This window comes from Callithrix jacchus, chromosome 2 (genome assembly GCF_049354715.1).
Source record: "Callithrix jacchus isolate 240 chromosome 2, calJac240_pri, whole genome shotgun sequence".
Classification (NCBI taxonomy): domain Eukaryota; kingdom Metazoa; phylum Chordata; class Mammalia; order Primates; family Cebidae; genus Callithrix; species Callithrix jacchus.
In genome coordinates, this window is record NC_133503.1 from 140796466 (window position 1) to 140815826 (window position 19361).

The following is a 19361-nucleotide window of genomic DNA, read 5'->3' on the forward strand; positions in this document are numbered from 1 at the left end:
TTAGAGGTTGACTCCCACGTTCAAATGGAATTATAATCAGGCTTTCAGGTGGGCGGAGCCGTCGCTTGGCCAGGCAGTCTTCCTTTTGGGTGCGGGAACATCTCCTTCTGAACTCTGGTCAAGGAGGACCTTGGGCGTCAGCAGAAGGAAACACGAGATGGTACGCTTTGTATGCTTGAATAAGCCCCCGGCCTCCAGCCTGGCTAGAGCAGATTAAGACTTGTGGCCTCTTGGCATTTTCTGAGGAGACAGGATTTTTTCTCTTCCCTCCCAGACAGTTCCCTGGTTCTATAATGAGACAGTAAGATGGGAAAATAAAAAACCATATACCTAAAATTCATCTCGATTGAAGCCGAACTTGGTTTGATGCCTGCTTACAATGACCTTGGGTAATTTTGCTTCATTACTCAGAGTGTTATGTTTAAATCAGGGGTTCTAAAACAATGTTACTTGCTTAAGCTATAACTGAGATATGATCACTTTTCATCATAGTTTGGGCTAGTTCCATTCCTCCTGAGAATAGAAGTATGAGCTGAGGAGAGGTAGGAGAGGAGAGACAAAGAAAAATGGGAGCTTGCATTTCCATCTTCCCTTTCCAAGGTAGCCTCCAGGATGACCCAAGTTCCTTCTTCCCTTCTCTGGGACCTTGTTCCCCTTTGTTGCAAACAGTCTTGGTTCACACAGCCCCATTGCTCATTACCTCATTAAGAAGAGCTGATCAACATCCCACAGAATACTGATGAATGTAGTGTGCTGTGCATGTGTAGTGGATCCAGAGATTCTACGGAGAACACACAGAGAGGCAGCTGCTTGCTCATCCCACCATTGCATTTAGGAATAGCCTCAGCCAGGGACCTATGCAGTGCAATGCTCCTTTCTTACAGTTACCTTTGGGAGAGTTTCTGGTGTTTGCACCCTAACAGCGATTTTGCTGCCCACATAAAGGCCCCCCGATATACTCTCCATTCTGTGAAACTGAAGATTTGACAATAGATGTCAAGAACCAAAGATGGCAAAACAGCCACATTTTTCTGGCACATGGCTAGTTAAAAACATCTTTTTTTTTTTTTGAGATGGAGTTTCACTGTTGTTACCCAGACTGGAGTGCAATGGCATGATCTCGGCTCACCGCAATCTCCGCCTTCTGGGTTCAAACAATTCTCCTGCCTCAGCCTCCCAAGTAGCTGGGACTACAGGTGTGCACCACCATGCCCAGCTAATTTTTGTATTTTTAATAGAGACGGGGTTTCACCTTGTTGACCAGGATGGTCTTGATCTCTTGACCTCGTGATCCACCCTCCTCAGCCTCCCAAAGTGCTGGGATTATAGGCGTGAGCCACCACGCCCGGCCAAAAACACCTTCTCCCCCGTCCCTAGTGACTGTACCTCTCCCACCAGTTGATCAGAATTCATCCTCTTTTCCTCGCCAGCCACATGTCTTTCACATTGAATTGTTTATCCATTCAATGCACATTTAATCCAATAGTTTCTATATATCAGGGGAACAAAGATGGAAGTCCTGGCTCTTTTCCAGAAGCCCCCGGTTTAGTGAAGATGGGGTGTGCAAAACTGCTGCGTCCTACAGGGGCTGGTGAGGGTGGTAGTGTAGATACACACAGTGTGGGTGGGAGTGTGAAGGAAAGTGAGGCCAAGTGGCCCAGGGGAGCCAGGGAAGTTTCTCAGTGGAAACTACCCTGGAGGTTGAGGAATAATTAGGGATTTTCTAAAAAGATAAGAGTGGAGAAAGCATTCCAGCAGAGGGACCAGCATGCATGATGGCTCAGAGCCATGAAAGAGAATGGTAGCTCCTGGGACTGGCAAGCAGCCCCATGAGGCTGGAGTCTCTACTTCATGGTGGAATTGCCACATGAGGCTTGGCCTCTGGGCCTCAGGGGGCCCAAGGGCTTGCTTATGAGGGTTTATTTGCTTCCAGGGGTAATGGAAAGCTGCTGAGGAATTTTGAAGAGCAATGGCAGGAGCTGATTTTGGTGTGATCTGTTTGCCAACTAGATATGGAGTGATCAGGAGAAAAGGTGAGCCCCCCCTGCTGCTCTGTAGAGGAGCTGTGGTGTGATCCTTGATCCTGGGCACCTGCCCTTTCAGATGCTGCTGGTATTGCCTCTTGATGTCTCACAGCTGAGTCCCTCTTAGAAAATTGGCCGAAGAGAGCTGCTTTTCCAAGACCATGGGGGCATGTAAAGGCTTGGTGCCCTTGCCCCAGCTTGGGGCCATCCCAGCCCTGGACTGCCCTGTGGCATCCCCTGACACTGTTGTCATGACTGCTTCACAGCTCAACTCCTCTTTTTGCCTGATTCTTCTTCCTTTACTCCCTCACTCATGTTATTCCCAAGAGTTCTCCCCATTAAGCCACCTGTAGCCAAATCGCCATCTCAGAGTGTTTCACAGGAACCTCCACCCACAGCACTCCTCCTCAATCTGGAGAGTTGGAGGCCTGCCTGCCTCTCTCAGGTCAACTCCATTCCTCCAAGACTTCATGACAGTAGAACGGGGGTGGAGACTTTGACACCATGTTTTGCAATTTCTGATTCTTATTGTACAACAAAATCCTTCTCCAGGCACTTGTGAAGATTGTGTGGAGGGGAGTGGATGGGTCTTCGCTGATTGTCCCTTGTCCTTCAGTATATGGGAAGAATAGATTTAGGCTTTTCCCAAATTAAAAAAAAATGGAAACTTTGCTGCAATTACCAATTAGATTGATGGTTTGGTAAAATTACCCTTGGAAATTATGGTATGCATTTGTCTCTGCTCTTAACCAATTCAACCAGAATCTCTGATGTAATATTTATAAAAGGTTTTAGAACTATGAATGTTTTGAATAGGTATTAAATGCATATAGCAATATTCAGAAGGTAAAACAGAGTCTAAGTGTGCTATTTTTCCTGCGTCCAACCCCCAAAACTTCCCTTTCTCTTTATTTCCATAAACAACTCCACCCCATACAACTACTAAGGGTTTCTTGGCACTTCCTTTTTAAAGGTGAAAAATGTATCTCTTCCATTTTTTCTGCCGAATCGATCTCCATTGATGAGGACTTAATATGTAAAGGCTAGGACTCAGGTGCATTGTAGAATTGAACTGATCTATTTCTCAGGCTGTAGCTAATTTATAGATTTTCAGTATTGGAAGGGTCATTAATGGGTGCTTAATTTGAGAAAACTCTTCTAATTTCAGGAAATCGTATCTTGCTTTGAGATGCTATGCTTTTATATATACATTTCAAGATGTTCTTTCCTTTTTAATGTTAAACGTAGCTTTTATTTTTTCATTATAATATCAGAATGCATTCATGCCTCACATATCAGAAAATGTAGATATGCTGTACCTATACTACCACTATCCAGAGATAAACACCTATACTTTGTTCTATACTAGAACGTTCTCTTTGTGTGTATCTATACATATGCATACATATTCTTTCAAAAAATAGGATCACACTATAACAATTTTTCAGTCTGTTCCTCTGTGCTATACTGTGAATATCTTTCCAATTTAATAAATAATTTCAACAATTTGAGCTGCCTTAACTTATAGTTTTGTATTAATTAGAGTAACCTGGCTGTTATTATAAATAGACTCAATCTCTGATCGATCCACATAGAAGTTTATTTCTTTCTCTTCTACCAATCCTGAACATGCATGGGCCAGAAGGGCAGCTTTTCTCAAGGTGGGTGTTCAAGGGCTCAGGTGTGCTGAGGCTAATCTGTTCAACATGTGCTCCCAAATGCCGCCAATCACACCCATCCCAACTAGCCTGAAGAGGGAAGGTACATGTAGGATCTCACAGGCTGGCTCTGGAAGTGGTGCATACCCTTTCCATTCACTTTCATTGGCTGGGACTCAGGTGCATGGCCATGCCTGACTTTAGAGGAAGTTGGGAAGCATGTCTAGCTGTGTATTACACACAGGAACAAGAAGAAGAATTTGGGCTGGGCACAGTGGCTCTTGCCTGCAATTTCAGCACTTTGGGAGGCCGAGGTGGGTGGATCACCTGAGATCAGTCTGGCCAACGTTGTGAAACTCCATCTCTACTAAAAATATAAAAAATTAGCTGGATGTGGTGGCCAGTGCCTGTAATCCTAGCTACTTTGGAGGCTGAGGCAGGATAATCCAGGAGGTGAAGGTTGTAGTGAGCCAAGATTGCATACTGCACTGCAGCCTGGGCAACAAGAACAAAACTCTGTCTCAAAAAAAAAAAAAAAATTTGAGTGAAAAGCTAGCAATTTCTGCTGCTACATATTATTAATACACTCCTCCCTCGATAGCTAAGGGGGATTGGTTCTAGGATATCCCTTGGATACCAAAATTCATGGATGCTCAAGTCTCTGATACAAAATGATACCTTATTTGCATATGACCTATGCACATCCTTCTAAATACTTCAAATCAGCTCTAGATTGCTTATAATACCTGATACAATGTAAACTGCCTGTAAATAGATGTTATACTGTTGTTTAGGGAGCAATGGTAAGAAAAAAGTCTGTACATGTTCAGGACAGATGCAATTTTTTTCTCCAAAAACTTTTGATCCATGATTGGTTGAAGTCATAGATGCAGAACCCATGAATGTGGAGGGTGACTGTGTCATTTTCCTGAGATCCTTTCTGTTCCCGAAAGGCTGAATCCATGTCTGATCCATCCTCACAAAACTTCTTGCAATAATTGTGACATAGCTGCCACTGGTTAATAGATAGTGAATGAATGACTGAACCCTACCTAGTTCTACTGTTCAGGACTAGTGAGGATCTAGTATTTTTGTTAAGGGGTAAACAAGAGCCACCTCTCAGGTCATGGAGGCGAAATGGAATGGGAAATTGGTGTCTGAGAAGGAAAAACCTTCCTAGGGGGAAGGCAGGGTACCTAGCCTGGACTAGAAATAGAGGTAAAGGGAGTGCAAACGTCCTAGAATTTAAGAGGATACTGATCAGCAATAGTCTGGGCTTGCGTTGTTAGGGAACCTGTGTGATTTTTTTCCCCCACTAAACCAGATAAAGCTGACCTCTCTATAACCCTTGATGTTCTGGATTACAATCCTTGATGTGTTTGTGGTCTGTATCTTCATGACATGCTTGCATTTGTAGAAAAGAAGTATTCTGTTACTCTTGAGAAGGCGGGCCTGAGAGTATACTTTTGAGGGCTTATTCTGAGAAGCAGGGATGTCTCTGCATCCTGGAAATGCCACAGGCCCCAGAGGATTGGCAATGAGACTCTGGGGTGACAACCAGAGAACCAAGTGGTGAGCACAGCTGGTATCCTGGCATTGCCTGGAGGACAGGATGGAACCCTTCATTGATAGAAAATTTTTTTTAAATGCACTAGGTGGTCCTGATAGTGACACTGGGAAGGCAGGTGAGGCAAGGGAGGCTATCCCAATTCTTCATGTACCCTTGGCACAGGATAGCCTGAAAGGACCAGTGTCTTACTCTCCTCTTGTCAGCCTCCTAAGTGTGATGACTGGTGCTAAGGCAACTGGTGAGGGAGGATGAAGCCAGGCCCAGAATTCCCTCCACACGCCAAGTCCTGGTTTTACTGTAATGGCAGGAGCCAGAGAGCAGGGTGCATGATCTTTCATTCTGATTTGGCTGTCCCTGCCCTCCACCTATCTGTCAGGGAATAATTGGTTTCTCACTGTACAGTCTAGTCCCCCCATTATATACTCACTCTTAGAAAGTATGTACAGATACTTACATACTTTCCTCTTCCATGTAAGTGTGGTTTCTCCTTCTCTGTAAGAGGGTTGCAGGAAGGGCTCCTCCCATAGGCTCTCACAGCCAGTTGTTTTTTTTCACAGGGCCAAGAATACAGCAGCTTTGTTCCACTTGGGGAATGGACTGAGGGCTGATGGGCATCCTGAAGGCCTTTTCTGTAGGATTGGACATGGCCTACTGGAACACACAGGTCCCCAGAGGAAGATGGAAAAGTATGCTCAGCCCTGTGCCCCAGTGCATCTTCAGAAGCTGGTGGCCACCCAGCCAACATCTAGGGGCAGGTGTATATCCTTCAGGGCTTAGGAATCCACCTACTTTCTTCCTGCAAGGGGATACAGGGTGATTGGGTCAGGTAATTTCAGTACTGGATAGAAGTTCTGATCATTTAATATTTTACAACTTATATGAAAATCGGCTTAACGTGTGGAAGGTTACTTGCTTTTTCAGTGGAGTTTTTAAATGGTGCAGCAATTACTTTGGCTGCAGAAAAGCTTGCAATGAGTCAAGTAAAGAGTATATATAGTTTCCTTTCAGTGTCCCCAGTGGCACATGTAGTTATTAAAATTTCAAGCATTTTGGCCTTGAGATCATGAAATTCCTAGAGCTAGGGGGAAAGGGTGAGGTGAAAGGACAAAGGAAAGGAAGAAGGGTAAGAGGATTCTTGCAAATACCCTTAGCTGTCAACACTATTTTATAGAGCACTGTCCATCTGAAAGCCTTGGAGCGCTCTGAGGGTCATACCATCAATCCTCACACCGTCCCCCTGCAGGAATAAAAGCAACTGGCCACAGATATGAAAGATGAAGGAAGATGGGGATGTTAGTAGGATGTCAAACGTCACTCAAGTAGCATTTTACCATGAGTGCAGGGCCAGTGGTCCCAACTCCTCTTTGAACGCAGGGACTGCTCACAGGGCCTTTCCATGGACTGGGTAAAAGAGTGAAGCCTGCCATCTTGCTTTATGACCCATGGCAGGGGTGCACTAAAATTGGACGTGGTGAAAAATCACTGAAACTGGAAGAGGAACAAGGCTAGGCTCTTGGGCTGGGCCAGATGATAACTTTACTTGCCTCTAGTCTAATTATGAGGTTGTTTGCTTGGATGTGGCTACCATTTTAGAGCTACAAAAAATAAGAGCATAAAAATGCTATTAAAAAATGAGTGAAAAAGTTGCACACAGGTGGGTGGAGGAAGGAAGCTTCATGCCCTTTATTCTAGTCCCTCCCCCAGCATTTATTCCCCACCCAACAATCTCATTAGTTGGTGCATAAGGGATGAATTGTACTTTAGTCATGGTTGAATGTATCCCATTTCCTTTCGGTATTTCGAGACTTTTTTTTTTCATAATTATGCTTTTGCAATGAAAGAGGTATTGGGATTCTCTGGGGTTTGGGAATATCTTTGCTTTATCCTAAAAGCACCTGTCTATTCCCTCTGTGCAATGGTTTCTAATCCTGCCTGGGATGGAGTGATACAAAATGGGCTTCTAATTTCATGGTTGAAGTGAGAAGAGATAGTATCAGCTCAGTTCCCTGCATAAAAATTATTTCTCATACAAACCTTCTAGAAGTTTGCCTTTGTCACTGCAACACAGTCAGAAGGATAAGCACGTATATATGTGTACACACAGTCTTCATTCATATGTATTTATAAACTGATCATGAAAAGAAATTCTTAACCCAAGATTTAAGCAATTCCATGTTAGCAATATGAGTGCCAGGTGATTTCTTTCTAGCATTTTGTAACATGCCCTGAGATACAACCATGGCAAGTGTCAGGTATATCAGCCCTCACTGGAGAGCAATATTTCAGGCATCCTTAATGGTGGTTCTCTCAAAACAATCATTACTGCACAGACTCAGCACATTGTTTAGGGCCATTTGCTGCAATGTCATCTAAAAGGAGTTGAGACAGGAGAGGGTTAAGGAAAATAAATGGGGTCCAGTGTGAACATCTTTCCCCCTTTTCAGCTTTTTAGAAGATAAATGTTTCAGATTTCAATCTGTGGTTCCCAGCAGTTCTTTGGGAACACTGCAGTCGGCCCACAAAAATCGCTACTGCTGAGCCAACCCTAGATAATGCGTCTCAGCAGGGATGACATAATGTGCTAAAAGAAGACTATGATGTAATGCCCATCTCAGAAATCAGAGCCAACTTCTGTTACAAAGCCTTGGAGTCTAGCAGGAGGTAATGAGCTAGCATAAATTTTACAGCACAGAAAACTTCTAGGTTTGATATTCCTATCTGCATTTTTAAAGGCAAAAAATTTAAAAATGAAACTGAATTCCTAGAGTGATACAAAACCTGCTCAGCAAGAGGCCATGCCCCTGTCCCATTTACCTGGACAGGCTGGTACTCCAGGCTCCCTGGATCACCTTGCCCCTTGTGGGAAATTGTTGTGTGGGTCTGTAATCTGTATGAAGTGGTGATGTAATTTATAATGTAATTTCAAATTCGTTTCTGCAGATAATGTTTGAGGAGAGGGTGTGGTGTTTGAAGGAGATCGTGCCTTTCCTGAGATGTCGGGATAAGTAGGCTGGAAATGCCTAGGAGGACGCTGGGGGTGAGCAGCATTGAAGAAAGTCAGAATCACCTTGAAAACTTTATTAGGTGCAACCTGCTCTGGCATGCAGAAGTCTGTGTACGGGAACCTAAGGCTCCCCGATAACCAATCTCCTGCAGCCTCCCCTGGATTAATTATGCATTCTGACCTCCTGGGGTGTAGCCTGCCTGGCAACCAGCAACTAGGGTCCAGTTCTTTGTGGTATTTAACAGGATTGTTGAAAATAGACATAAATTCACCTAAGTAATGATCTAAAGTTTTACAGAATAAGGAAAGAAGCACGATTTTGATTTCAAAAGCATTCCATCCCATCCTCACTACAGTTTTCTATTTTAGTTCATGCTTTCCTTCATTTTATTTTTAATTGTTTGGAGTGTTTGCATGAGGAACACATTTCTATTTGACTTGCCTTCTATGATTTCTCTTATGTTCTTCACTTGGAGCTTGATCCTGTAACACACATAGAGCAACTCCCTCTGGATGGAACAGTAGTGGTTTTGTGTCCTGCTTGCTGAAGATCAGACCTTAGAGCCACAGACCTAGGGGGAACGGGAGTATGTGTGACAGCATTGGCAGAGAATTGCTGGCTTCACAAACTGCCAGTGTGTCTTTAAATAGGGGATAAACATTGGGAGCAGATGAAAATTTTCTGGTATACGAAAATGAGAGAAATAAAACAGAAAACATGATATAGAGGCTGAAGAGGAGTTGCTTCTGTGACCTGCAAACTGAAATGGCGTTGTTTTCTAGATCTTTCTGTGGAGTGCCAGCCAGTCTTTTTTATTCTTACCTGCTAAAAGGACAGTCACCATCAGAGCCACTGGTGGTCATTTGCAGGCTTGATCATGGGTCAAATACTAATACTATTAATGATGATAACAAATTTTAGCCTGTGTTTTTTAGTGTATAGCAGGTGTTATCCTAAAGTCTTTGCATTAATTGTCTCATTTGATTTTTACCAGAACCCTCTGAGGTAGGTACTAGTATGATCCTTTCCATTTTACAGAGGAGGAAAACTGAGACTCAGAAGGTTTAAATAACTTGTCATGTTTGCACACCTAGTATGTGGCCCATCTGACACTGCATTCTTGTCATAACCATCATGGAGCACTGGTGTTTGGATGCCCCAAGGCTTAGGTAGAGATGAGCCCCGTCTTTAAGCCAGGTATTCCATGGGGCAAATGAATAGGTTCTGGCTAATTCAATAATGTCAATTTAAAAGATCACTGATATAAAAAGGAATGGGGAACCGGATGCAGTGGTGCATGCCTGTAGTCCCAGATACTCAGGAGGCTGAGGCAAGAGGGTCACTTGAGCCTAGGAATTTGAGACCATCCTGGGCAACATAATGAGATCCCATCTCTACAAAAAACAAAAATGAATGGGGACAGGAGAATATATTCGACAGACAGGAAGAATATGGCATAGCAGAATAATTGATTTGGGCAGTTTGTAATAGATGATCTTTTTTAATATTCAATAGTTATGGGCCCACCATTGTATGATTATGTGCAAAATGACTGCACAACAGAAAACAGATTGAGACCTCCTGTGCTCTTTTTCAGTGTATCTGTGATATTTAATGTCTATTTGCTTATTTTATTTTTCTACTCTCTGAAAACATATGGAAGAGACAATACAATTAAAACACTGATCACAAATGAAACATTCTTAACCTATAACAAAATCATTCTTCAATCATTCTTGGTAAGTTCAAAATCTCACACTTTGAAATGTCTGCTTGATATGGTAGAAATTTATTTTCATCATAGACACCCTACGAACCGCTCCTTCAGCTCTCACATCAAATGAGTCCTGCTCTTCCTGAATCTGTGGAGCCTGGTGACTCCACCTCCTCTCCATTCTCACTCTTTATCTCTTACTTTGATGATCATAAGCAGATTCCTTCCTCTAGCATCTCTCATCTCTGGTCTCTAATTCATTGAGGTCCAATGAATCTGCCTAAAGACAGGCCCTCTGAAGAATGGTCAGTGGCTGTCTGTCACTTAAGGAATTTACAACAAGCTTTTTGGCTTCTTCTTGATACTCTGCAACTTGGCTTTCAAAACAAGCTTCCAACTGTGTCTCCCTTCATTTATCTATCCCACATATTGGCCAAACTGGTTTACTTGCTAGTTCCTAAGCAGGCCTTTTATTTTTATGACCTTTTTTTTTTTTTGACAATTTCCTTTTCCAAAAAGCTCACTCTTCAGTAACCTCTTACTGTGTTTAAGTCCTTTCCATCCTTCAAGTCTCTGCTCAAGAACCCACCTCTTTGATAAGTATTTCTTACATCCTTCCAACTGGAAGTGACAGACTCCCTTTCTGGACCCCTTCAGTACTCAGGTTGAGCCTGTCTTTAGGCACCTATGGGACTCCTCCCTGTGTCACAGTTGTTGATAATGCAATATCACAGTCTTAGAATGTTGCAGCCAGAAGGCATATTTTTCTTCTCCCTTATTAAATGGTACATTTCTAGAGGCAAGACTATGTCTCCTTCATATTTATGTCCCTTAGAGTGTGCCACATGGTTCTTAGCACATGGCAGATGTTCAGTAGATGATTGTCGAATCAATGAAATGAGCATTAAAATCTTCAGTTGCAGTATTAACCAAGGAAGCATCTATAGTCCCAAAGCTGGAAAATGGGGCTCATTTAGATGTTCCTATCTCTGCCTCTTTCTGCCCCTTGGATGTGGATGACCAAGGATATCTGGTTTATCTGAGGAGGTCAAAAATAATATAGGGTTGAAAAGAAAAGGGTAATTATAAAGAGATGACAGGAAGCCATTTACTAATTGGCCTTCTTTTTCTCACCATTTTTTAACCTTTTCCTTGTTTCCTTCCCACCCATCTTGCCTTCCTGTTGTTCTCCACACTTTTTGACCCACAGTGAGGACCATGAATGATTAATAAAATTTGGAAAGATAGTATTAGATTTCTTGTTCCATGGAACTTTTTTTTGTTCTCCTAAATTATTATGTGAGTTAAGAAAATTTATGTCCTGCTTTCTCATTCTATAAAATAAAAGGGTGATGATGGATTAACCCTGCTTTTCCTTATAGCATAAGAATCTGTTGAATCTAGTAAGAGACTAGAGTAAAAGCACTTTTCCCCTCACTTGGGCTGGTGAGTTTCTGAGGAGAACATTGACATTTTCTTTGCTACAGATACCTTTACAGAGCATATATAGAACAATATTGCATAGCACCAAATAAGATCCATTCATAGTAAACCTTGAGAGGGTGGAAAGCCTATGAATTGATTGGTACAAAAAGTCACAAAGCAAAAGAAATTAGGGTAATATCTTTTACCCCTGTAAAATCTAGTAAAGTAGAGAAAAGGGTAGGTATTCAGGTGAAACATAGGCACTGGAGGGGTAGCCTTTTCTGGAAGTCGATGTAGGCGCATGCATCTCTGAATTCAAGAAAAAAAGGGCTTTTGTTGTCCATGTCGAAGCTCCTGTTAAAAGACCGGTCAATGCGCCTCCATCCCTGAATAGCTATGATACAGCTCCACCTCTGACATCCTTAAAGCATTTCCTCTGACTGAAGATGACGAACTCAGCCTGTTCAGGTTGACTTGAAGCCTGCTACTTCCTGCCTAAACCAAAATAACCATGAGCCAAGTCAAAGGATAAGATAGTTTTGAATCGATCAATAGAGAAGATGATAATGAGATGGGTGCCATCAAGAAGATGTTGCTTCCACAGATGGGTCCCAGAGTCTCCTGCCCATGTTGGGTAAATAGGGCAGGGACAAAAGACCTCCCAGGAGATTGAGCAGTTCTCTGTGACTACCTACTGGCACCCACCTTCCAGGAATGAACTCACCCGCTGACTTCAAAAGGAGTGCAGCCCACGCCTGCTGTTGACCACAGTCTTGTTACCAACACCTTATGGTTAACTGAATCAAAAGCTTCCGACAGGTCTAAAATTAGGCTGGCTAAACATATCATTAAGGAGTTAGGGAGGAGTGTGAATGACCTTCCTTCAGCCCTGTCTCCCATATCCAGTCAGCTGTGGGGGCTCATTGGAGTGCTAAATTGGGCTTTTAGGCTTTTGAAATAAATGACCCTTTAGATTGATTTTTTTTATTGCCTGAAGGTGCATATTTTTGGAAAGTTTGGAAGCATTCTGTTCATCTATTTTGAATCATTTGAGTATAAAAATGTGGCATTTTCACACTTTGGGATATTCAGGTCCTCTCTTCCTTTTTTTAAAGTCTCTAATATTTTTTCAAACCTTTCAAATTAGTTTATTTAAAGGCCAAATTTGATTTCCTCACAGTTTCTGAGGTAGAAATGTAACTTTACCAGCTTTGAGGGGGAACAGTCATGGTAGTTCACCGTAAAGAAGTTATAAATATGTGGGAATACTATTCTAAGTATTACATTTCCGGTAGGAATTTAAATACCCATGGAGAAGAGTATGTAGAGGTAGGGTCTGTGTGTGTGAACTTTTTTACACATGCCTTTAATGGTAAACAAAAGATAAAAGTTTATTCTCTTTGTCTTTGCTGTCCTCCATTTCTTTCCAAGTTCCCATGATAAAAAGATCCAGAGGAAGAAAATAAAGATGACATGGTAGCATTTCTGAACTCTTGCTTGACATGAGCCAGACAGTTTCAATTTTTTTTTAATTTTCCAGCCCAATTATTTTGAAATTCATTTGTCTTCTCCCTAAGCCAGAATGTCCCAATGTATGTTTCCTAGAACATCAGGTCTGCAGGATGTTAATAGATGTCACTTGGAAAAAGAGTTTTAAGTTAAACAGATTTCTTTACTGCTGGGCTTCTTACTCAGCTTTGCTAGTGTGTGATCTGAACTTTCAAGAAGGAAATATGGTATGTAGCATTTCCCAGGTTTATCGGCCCTGGATGGTCTTCTTTCCTTCCTTCCTCTATTTTTCTATTTGCTAAACCAAGTATCTAGAGGACTGGTGTTTAGGGGAGTGCAGCCTGGGACCTAATAGGTGATGGTATTTGAAATCTCAGAATTCTATCTCTTTCAGTTGATGGAGCATCTCAGCTTCCTGAAAGTGATCATCTAGACTGGATACTGGTATGTCCCAGGTCTCCCACCATTGGGCGGTGGCCCTGGATAGTCACTTATCCTCTCTGAGCTTCAGTTGCTTCATGTATAAAATGAGAGAGCTGGGCTGAATGGTCTGTAGGACCAATGATAATACCCTCTCCCCAAGTTCCTGCAAGGTAGAAAGTAGTCTTTGGACTTGACTACTCTGCCCCTCAACCATAGCTGCTTGGACTAGAGATAGAATGATGTTATCCATTCAGGTTTGAGGGATGTCATTTTTTGGGTTCTTCTTTTTTGAATATCACCAAAAGTCATCAGCAGTCAAAGAATAAGTCTAAGAAAATTTAGACTAAAGGAAATCCTTTAGTAAAGGGCAGGTGTCTGAAAATAGAAGCTTGGCTAGAAAGTAGCTCCTCTGCCAGGATTTTAATGGAGGTTTCACGGTACAGCTAAGGTCATTTTCATGATTTTTAATTAAAGCGTGTCTATCCTAATGCTGTAATTATAAACAGACTCTGTCAAGTCAAGGAGCATTTGCCCTTCAATCATTGTATTTCAAGACACTGACTGTCTACTTTTGAGAAGTGATAAATGTCTTCAGTTTGGAGTCTACTATAGAAAAATGTAGCTTTTAGAATTGTGTCACATTCTCTCTAGTTCTTCCCCCTCAAACCCAGAGCTGCTACAAACATTTGAAGAGCCCTGACTGGATGTAAGGCTCACATTCTATTTGAAGACACCAGACTAAACCACTCTGGGCTTCAGTTTCTTGTCTGTGAAGTGAGATCCTGATTATACTGTCTTGGGAGGCATACCACCAAAGGTTTCTCAATCCTTCTCCAGATCAAAATTTACACATCTCAGGTTCCCAAGCTGGATTAGGTTGGTATTCATAACTTCATTACTTTCTTGGAGATGTTTCTCTTTGCAGCAAGACAGTCTTAAATATATACTGCCATATTTCAAAGGAATTTATTATCCTGACGCAAATGTCATATTCTGAAGGTGGCAATAGTGTTTCTGTGACAGGCATATTTGGAGCCATCTTCAGTCATACTCTGAGGGAGCTTCCTTCTTGGCTAAGTGTGCTTAGCCTTTAATAATGGTATAGAGAAACAAGGGGTGAAGCTTTGCTATTTACACCCATCCCCACTGATGCAGTTTGGATATTAGTCCCCACACAAATCTCATGTTGAAATGCAACCCCCAGTGGAGGTGGGGCCTGGTGGGAGGTGATTGAATCTTGGAGGTGGATTTCTCATGAATGGTTTAGCACAACCCCCTTCTTGCTGTCCTTGCAACAGTGAGTGAATTCTCATGAGATCTGGTCATTTAAAAGTGTGTGGCACCCGCCCCCACCCCCACTCTTTCTCTTCCTCTTGCTCTGGTTATGTGACATGCCTGCTTTCTCTTTGCCTTCTGCCGTGATTGTAAGTTTCCTGAGGCCTCCCAGAAGCTGAGCAGATGTTTGTACCATGCTTCCTATAAAGTCTGCAGAATCGTGAGCCAATTAAGTCTCTTTCCTTAATAAATTACAGTCTCAGGTCTCTCTCTCTCTCTTTTTCTCTGTCCTGTCTCTCTCTCTCTCCTGTCTCTCACCTATCTCTCTCTGAAACAGTGTCTTGCTCTGTTGCTCAGGCTGGAGTGCAGTGGTGTGATCTCAGCTCACTGCAACCTCTGTCTCCCAGGCTCAGGTAATCCTCCCACCTTAGCCTCCTGAGTAGCTGGGACTATAGGCATGAGCCACCATATCCAGCTATTAATTGTTTATTTTTAGAGAGGAGATTTTGCCATGTTGCCCAGGCTGGTCTCAAACTCCTGAGCTCAAAGAGATCCATCTGCTTTGGCTTCCCAAAGTCTGAGATTACAGATTTGAGCTACCATGCCCTATCGATGTATTTATTTATAGCAATATAAGAATGGCCCAATAGACCCACCTTGGCTTAAATAAGCAACACAAGATCAGTGAGGCAAATATAGTACCTGTTCGTGCATTTGGGAATTGTGAGAAAGAATCTCTTCCCCAATAGAAACCACAACATGGCTATCATAAGTCTACATTTGTCCTTTAGGTCTATAAAGGCAGGCTTTGCTGTACCAGTTTCTCCCACAGCCCCTTTCTCATATATCAGCCCTCCATTTCCAAGTTCCTCCAATTTAGGCAGTAGATTGTGTGACCTGGCTCAGGTCCCCTAGCCACAGCTAATTGGAGCAGGAGTAGACATCTGCTCTCAGGAGAACAAGTACATAGGCTGGGCTAATCTGTAATTTTTTTTTTCAAGAATATGAACGAGACTCAGAATGAAACATGCTTGAGATTGTAGAGACAAACCTGGCAACACTGGGTTAGTATTCGCACGTGGCCAGAAGCAGTAAGAATGGAGTGGCTGCTGCTCTCATTCTAAAGGCATGTGCCCTTCCATGCCCTGCTATCCTCATGTATGTGACTTATCTGAGAGTCACCTTTCTCCTCCCCCATGCATTAGAGTTTGCTCCTTATCTTAATACTTCAGTTAGGGTTTTGCCCAAACTTTTTATCATCCTCCCATTTCTCTTTTTTTCTAAAATTTGAGCTAAGAAATTCTTACAGGTATGACCTACCTGTTGGTTTCTTTTCCTCTCTATAAAAACGTCTGTCTGTTTGCCTACTAGTACATGACAGAGGAAAGGCTGGATAGATTTTCATTGCATTTTCAAAGTGTACGTTTAGATGGTCTGACTTAAAATACAGGCTATGTGAAATCCATGAAGTATGAAATTTACCTTTTTGGGATGCACGAGGATAGCTCAAAGAGGAATTTTTAGACGTTTCCTAAACACGTGCAGATACTGATTTGTAATCAAGTTGCTTTCGGGCAATTGGACCTAGCTGTCTTGAATGCCGTAATTTGATGTAAAGGTTGAGGTAGTTTGGGAACTAAAGGAGAATTGAGCATTTATGTGTTTCTTTCACAGGAGTCTGGTAGGAGCCATCTCTGCCCACCCTCAACCAGGGGTGGTTTGGTTTTCTGCCGAAAATATTTGAATCACTTTAGGATTAAAGCCAGCTAGAAGGAGAAAATTAAAGCGACTGAAGGGCTGCTTCTACATGTGGTCCCTAAGAGGCTAGACTCTTCCACAGTCAGAGGACAGTGCAACTGATTCAGTGGTACTCCTGCTTTCTGTCTCTGGGATTTTCTGACTGCGCAGTGTGGGACACCCGAAGGAATCCGCTAGTTCATTCTCATGCTTGCATAAGTCTGGAGGTGAGAGCTAGCATCCGTGGGTGATCTTTGACTGACACATGATGACAGCTGGTCAATAAGTGCTCCTTTTCTGATTCCTTCTTTGATGTACCTTCACAGTGCACCTTGTTTTGATTTTTCTTTTTTCTTGCTTCATTCTTTCCAGTTCTCAGACATTTCCTGGTTCATTTCCATAAATAAATGACTCACCTGTAAGCCTTGAACTCAGGTCCTGTTTTCTAGGGAAAAACCCAACTAAGACAAAAGGTTTCTGTAACACTAGCTTCAAGTATACTCACTGATTACAGAGGGCATTTGTTGTTTCTGGAGCTCAGTATTCACTTTCTTTTTCTTATATACTTCAAGTTCTGGGGTACATGTGCAGAAAGTACAGGTTCGTTACATAGGTATACACAAGCCATGGTAGTTTGCTGTACCCATCAACCCGTCATCTATAGTAGGTATTTCTCCTAATACTATCCCTCCCCTAGCCTCCCACCCACTGACAGGCCCCAGTGTGTGATGTTCCCCTCCTTCTGTCCATGTGTTCTCATTGTTTAACTCCAACTAATGAGTGAGAACATACAGTGTTTGGTTTTCTGTTCTGTGTTAGTTTGCTAGAATGATGGTTTACAGCTTCATTCATGTCCCTGCAAAGGACATGATCTCATCCTTTTTAACGGCTGTGTAGTATTCCATGGCATTTATGTGCCACATTTTCTTTATCAGGTCTATATCCAGTCTATGATTGATGGGCATTTGGGTTGTTTCCAAGTCTTTGCTATTGTGAATAGTTTTGCAATAAACATATGTGTGTATGTGTCTTTATAGTAGAATGATTTATATCCTCTGGGTATATACCCAGTAATGGGATTGCTGGGTCAAATGGTATTTCTGGTTCTAGATCCTTGAGGAATCACCACACTGTCTTTCACAATGGATGAACTAATTTACACTCCCACCAACAATGTAAAAACATTCCTATTTTTCCACAACCTTTCCAGCATCTGTTGTTTTCTGGAATTTTAATGATCAACATTCTAACTGGCATGAGATGGTATCTCATTGTGGTTTTGATTTGCATTTCTCTAAAGACCAGTGATGATGAGCTTTTTTTCATATGTTTGTTGGCCACATAAATGTCTTCTTTTTGAGAAGTGTCTGTTCATATCCTTTGCCCACTTTTTTGATGGGATTGTTTGATTTTTTTCTTGTAAATTTAAGTTCCTTGTAGATTCTGGATATTAGCCCTTTGTCAGATGGATAGATTGCAAAAATTTTCTTCCATTCTGTAGGATGCATGTTCACTCTGACGAGAGTTTCTTTTGCTGTGCAGAAGCTCCTTAGTTTAATTAGATCCCATTTGTCTATTTTGGCTTTTGTTGCCATTGCTTTTGATGTTTTAGTCATGAAGTCTTTGCTCATGCCTATGTCCTGAATGGTATTGCCTAAGTTCTCTTCTAGGGTTTTTATGGATTTAGGTCTTATATTTAGTTATTTAATCCATCTTTAGTTAATTTTTGTATGAGGTGTAAGGAAGGGATCCAGTTTCAGTTTTCTGCATATGGTTAGCTAGTTTTCCCAGTATCATTTATTAAATAGGGATTCGTTTCCCCATTGCTTGTTTTTGTCAGGTTTGTTAAAGATCAGATGGCTGTAGATGTGTGGCATTATTTCTGAGGCTTCTGTTCTATTTCATTGGTTTGTATGTTTGTTTTGGTACCAGTACCATGCTGTTTTGGTTACTGTAGCCTCGTAGTATAGTTTGTAGTCAGGTAGTGTGATGCCTCCAGCTTTGTTCTTTTTGCTTAGGATTGTCTTGGCTATATGTGCTCTTTTTTGGTTCCATATGAAATTTAGTAGTTTTTTCTAATTCTGGGAATAAAGTCAATGGTAGCTTGATGGGGATAGCATTGAATCTATAAATTGCTTTGGGCAGTATGGCCACTTTCACGATATTAATTCTTCCTATCCATGAGCATGGAATGTTTTTCCATTTGTTTGTGTCCTCTCTTATTTCCTTGAGCAGTGGTTTGTAGTTCTCCTTGAAGAGGTCCTTTCAGAGAGGAAGGTCGGGTTGCCCACAAAGGGAAGCCCATAGGACTAACAGTGAATCTCTCTGCAGAATCCTTAGAAACCAGAAGAGAGTAGGGAACCAATATTCAACATTCTTAAAGAAAAGAAAAGAATTTCAAGCCAGAATTTCATGTCCATTCAAACTAAGCTTCATTAGCAAAGGAGAAATAAAATCCTTTACAGACAAGCAAATGCTAAGAGATTTTGTCACTACCAGGTCTGCCTTATAGGAGATCCTGAAGGAAGCACTAAATATGGAAAGAACCAGCCACTGCAAGAACATACCAAATTGTAAAGACCACCAATGCTATGAAGAAACTGCATCAATTAATGGGTAAAATAACCAGCTAGCATCATAATGACTGGATCAGATTTACACATAATAATATTAACCTTAAATGTAAATGGGCTAAATGCTCCAATTAAAAGACAAAGACTGGCAAATTGGATACAGAGTCAAGACCTATCTGTATGTGGTATTCAGGAGACCCATCTCACATGCAAAGACACACATAGGCTCAAAATAAAGGGATGGAGGAATATTAACCAAGCAGAAAGCAGGGGTTATAATCCCAGTTTCTGATAAAAGAGGCTTTAAACCAAAAATGATCACAAAATACAAAGAAGAGCATTACATAATGGTAAAGGGATCATTGCAACAAGAAGAGCTAACTATCCTAAATATATATGCACCCAATACTGGAGCACCCAGATTAATAAAGCAAGTTCTTAGCGACCT

General features: G+C 41.8%; 1 long non-coding RNA gene across 2 annotated transcripts in view; it reads left to right on the top strand.

Moving 5' to 3' along the window:
• The window catches only part of LOC128931370 (uncharacterized), a 696873-nt gene that overhangs the window by 291179 nt on the left and 386333 nt on the right, over positions 1-19361 (top strand). The gene's annotated exons all lie outside the window — the stretch shown is intronic.